At 39.5% G+C, this 4703-nt stretch overlaps 1 non-coding gene across 1 annotated transcript; it reads left to right on the plus strand.

The window, feature by feature from the left end:
• Positions 1-4248: 4248 nt before the first annotated feature.
• On the plus strand, positions 4249-4355 carry LOC141676227 (small nucleolar RNA R71). The gene has a single exon (XR_012556827.1). It is a non-coding gene; the product is annotated as a small nucleolar RNA R71 (small nucleolar RNA).
• Positions 4356-4703: the final 348 nt, after the last annotated feature.

Here is a 4703-nt window from a genome sequence, read left to right on the forward strand (position 1 = left end):
ACAATTAACTATTGAAATCCATAAGTAAATCCGCTAGAACCCCATGACAACGATTAGTTCATAATCGATCTCATCGTCACCATGGGTTCCAATGAAAGTATGGTATAAAACAAGGTCTTAATAAACTGAATAATAATTAAAGTACGGATAAACGAGATCTAAGTTCAACAAGAATGAAAACGAGCATCCAAAGTTACAACTAATTCAAAAAATCACAAGTTGAAAACAAGATCTTCTTTTTCAGAGTTGTTTTGTACTTCTAGGTCTTTTCCTTGGTATCCCAATCTTCCCAAATGATGAAAACCCTTTTTTAAGTATATATAAGCCCATATTGGACCTGGACCCTTAAAATCGACAAATTCCACTCAAAAAAGGCTTTTTCAGCGAAATCAGCGAAGTCATCCACGCATCAGCACGCGGTCGCGTGTGGGTCGGAGGCGGCCGCGTGTCAGCAGGCAGTCGCGTGCACTTCTGACGCGGCCGTGTGCAGACTTTTTGGAAAATTCTGATGAATCTTATTTTGCCCATAACTTGAGTTCTACTCGTCAGAATTAGGCGATTCAACTGTCCACGTGAAGCTAACGAGATTCTCTACAAATTGACAATGGCCTTGGCTTCCAAATCTGATCACTTTTCATCATATTTCCTTTAAAAGCTCCTTTCTTCATTTAACTGATACCTGAAATGTAATAACACAAAAACACATCAAAAAACCAACAACTTGAGTCCAAAACACCAATTTAAGCTTGTAATAAAACGTTCCAAGTGGATATAAAATCCACTTATCATACCCCCAAACTTGAATCGATGCTTGTCCTCAAGCAGAAACAGACTCAAAACTATAATACAAACCTAATGCATGAATGCAACTACGTGAATGCAACTAAATGATAATGCAATCGATCCCCTCAGAATAACCATAACCAAATGAATAAGCCAATGCCTCTAAGAATGCACTGACTTAAAACAGAGTTCGAATAAATCCCATAAACCAACTTACAAACCAGAAACGTGCGTGTGTGGAGTTCTTAACAGCTATCTCTTGATACTAGATCAATAACCATAACTTATCTATCATCGAAACAATCAAAAGTTTATAAACAGAATAGACAATAAACACATTATGACTCACAACACCTCCTTTCTACTAGAGTTATACAAGGATTCACACTATTATTGAACACATAACAAAGATGCTTATTTGACCGTACAATGAATGAGGTCCCAAAAGACTTATGCAATAATACCCATGTAGCGATTGTTAGGTTAACGGATCCCAAACTATAAAAGCCTTAGGTCACTAGGCACAAAGTCCCCTCGAACTTAATAAATCGAGTATTAAAGAGCTCACTCTTGATCAATTATGCATAAACACATACTTTTTTTCTTCATTCTTTTTCTCTTTTTCTCTTTTTTCTTTTTTTCAATAATTTCTGAATTAGTGTGTTTCGCTCCATCTCATTCAACCCTAGACTACTCATAAAAATATGAGCCGGCTACTAGCCATTTGATGCCTAGCCTTACAACAACTAGTAATGAAATCCAAGTTTTTCTCCAGATAAAAAAATCAGTATTTTTATGTCATTACGAGAATATCACAAATTCTAAATATAACCAAGTGATTAAATCACAACAACAAACAAGTATGATCATGATCATGATCAAGATCAACCCTATAAGAATTTGTGAAAATATTTGTTTCTGGCATGCAAATCAATTCATTAGGACTTAAACATCCCTCTATTCATCATCACCACATTCAAATCAACATCAACTTATCAAATATCATAGTTCATCTTAAGGGATCATGCTAAAGATGCATGCAAATGTAACTATATGAAATCACATAAAAAACAAATAAATATGTCCTAAATGAACAATCATGAAAAAATATAAATGAACTACAACTAAACATGCAATATGAATCTATATGAATCTATATGGACACACACACTACTGATCCTTACATTATCACCCCAAACTTAAAATTTTCAATGTCCTCATTAAAGGTAATAATAAGGATTTTAGGTATACCTAGTTAGCGGGAGAGTCACCCTCGTCGGGTGGAGGATCAGGTGGCCAATCAACCTCGCCACAAGTGTCTTGGACAACAGTACCGAAAGAATGTGTCAAATCTTCAGCAAAAAGATGGTGAATATCGTGCATGGCCTCCATACGCCTAGTCACTCACCTGTATTGCTCATCACCAAGACCAAACCTATCAACTGTCTGTAGAGCATGAGAAGAACCCTCTATAGGCACTGGAAGATCCGTACAGCCACTCTCTACATCATCAAAAATATATCCCAACCCCTTATCATGGGGTGCACCTAAGAATGAATAACTCAAGTGATCTGGCTTTTGGTTGAGCTCAAGTTTGGGAGCTTCTTGAATAAATGGTTCAAAACACTCCTGAGAAATTTTCAGCTCTGCTAACCCAAGATAATCGAATGGCATATCCAACTTCCTCATTCACGAAGGTGCATTCAAAACCTGCAGTTGTTCTGCTCCTTCCTTGTCATCAATAACTGATTTCCCCATTAAGGATCTCTCTAAGGTCTCTGACTTTGGCAATTGCTCAAGCTTTGAATTTACTACAGAGTCGACCCACTCTACTTTAAAGCACTCCTCTTTAGCTGTGGGTAAATTAATTTCCTTGAACACATTAAAAGTGACCTTTTGATCGTAAACCTTCATCGAAAGCTCTCCTTTTTGCACATCGATCATAGTTCGGCCTGTAGCCAAGAATGGTCTTTCCAAGATAATGGGAATCTTCTTATCTTCCTCGAAATCAAGAATTACAAAGTTAGCAGGAAAGATGAGTTTATCCACCTTGACTAAGACATCCTCCACTATACCTCGTGGATAAGTGATGGAACGGTCAGCTAGTTGCAATGACATGTATGTTGGTTCTAATCAGGCAGACCAAGCTTCTTGAAGATAGATAAGGGCATCAGATTGATGCTAGCTCCTAAATCACATAAACACTTGTCGAACGACAAGTTTCCGATGGTGCAAAGAATAGTGAAGCTTCCAGGATCTTTAAGTTTCGGAGGCAACTTCTGTTGCAGCACAGCACTGCATTCCTCCGTTAGAGCAACAGTCTCTAAGTCATCGAGCTTCACTTTCCGAGAGAGGATACCTTTCATAAACCTCGCATAGCTAGGAATCTGTTCAAGAACTTGAGCGAAAGGTATGTTGATATGAAGTTTCTTGAACACCTCCAAAAACTTCTCAAACTGCTTATCCAGCTTTTTCTTCTGCAGCCTCTTAGGAAAATGAGGTGGTGGATAGATCTGTTTCTCCCCTGAATTACCCTCAGGAGGAGTGTGTTCCACAGTAGTCTTCCTTGGTTCCACCTCTGCTTCCTTCTACACTTTTTCTTTAGCCACAACTGCATTTTCTGAAACTTGAGATTTTTCAGGCTCCTCGTCTTGCTGAATTTGGGGGCTTGCGACCTTTCTAGACCTTAAGGTGATGGCGTTCACATGTTCTTCAACTTCCCTCTTGCCTGGATTTGTTTCTGTATCACTAGGAAGCGTTCCTGGTGGTCGATTCAATAAGGCATTATCAATTTGCCCTATTTGGTTCTCCAGAGTCTTAATAGAAACAGCCTGGCTTTGGCATATAAGAGCCTGGTTTTTGCACATAAGCCACAACTTCTCCAATTCAGATTTTTCATTCGAAGATAGATATGGACCATGAGTTTGTTGTTTTGGTGTAATTTATTGCTGAAAACCAGGAGGGTTGAATAGCTTATTTCCAAACTGTTGGAACGGCTGTTACATCGCATTCTGATTGTTGCTCTAGCTGAAGTTAGGATGATTCCAGTTGTCAGGATGATAAGTGTCTGGAACTGGTTGCTGTGATCTCTGAAAGTTGCTCACAAACTGAGCTGAGTCACTAGATATAACGCATTGCTCCGTCACATGCGGACCTGCACATAGCTCACAAACACTGGTTATCTGATTAACACCCAAGTTAGCCAGAGAATCGATCTTCATAGACAACTCCTTTAGTTGAGCAGTGATAGCCATAGTTGTATCCACCTCAAGAACTCCTGCTACCTTGCTCTGTGGCAATCTCTGGGTTGGATACTGATATTCATTAGTAGCCATCAGTTCAATTAGATCACAAGCTTCCTCATAGCTTTTTGCCCATAATGCTCTGCCTGATGCTGCATCGAGCATGGGTTTGGACTGTGCTCCCAACCCATTATAAAAACAATTGATGATCATCCAATCAGGCATTCCATGATGAGGACACTTCCTAAGCATCTCCTTGTAGCACTCCCAAGCTTCACATAGCGATTCTCCCGTTTGCTGCGCAAATTGAGTAATAACATTCCTGAGTGCAGCTGTCTTCGTCATAGGGAAGAATTTAGTAAGAAACTTCTGAGCAAGATCTTCCCAAGTAGTAATCGAACCAGCTGGTAGAGAGTGTAAGGCCTTGTCCCTCAGAGAGAATGGGAACAGTCTCAACTTCACAGCATCTTCAGAAACACCGTTGAACTAGAAGGTGTCGCAGATCTCAATGAAATCCCTAATGTGCATATTGGGATCTTTAGTTGGAGAATCCCCAAACTGGATTGAATTCTGCACCCATTGCATTATGTCAGGCTTGATCTCAAAGGTATTAGCTCTGATAGCTGGTCAGACTGTGACGCCCTCAATTTCGAGGTTAGGAAATGAGGACCCACACAC

The sequence above is a fragment of the Apium graveolens genome, chromosome 7, assembly GCF_009905375.1.
Source record: "Apium graveolens cultivar Ventura chromosome 7, ASM990537v1, whole genome shotgun sequence".
Taxonomy (NCBI): Eukaryota; Viridiplantae; Streptophyta; class Magnoliopsida; order Apiales; family Apiaceae; genus Apium; species Apium graveolens.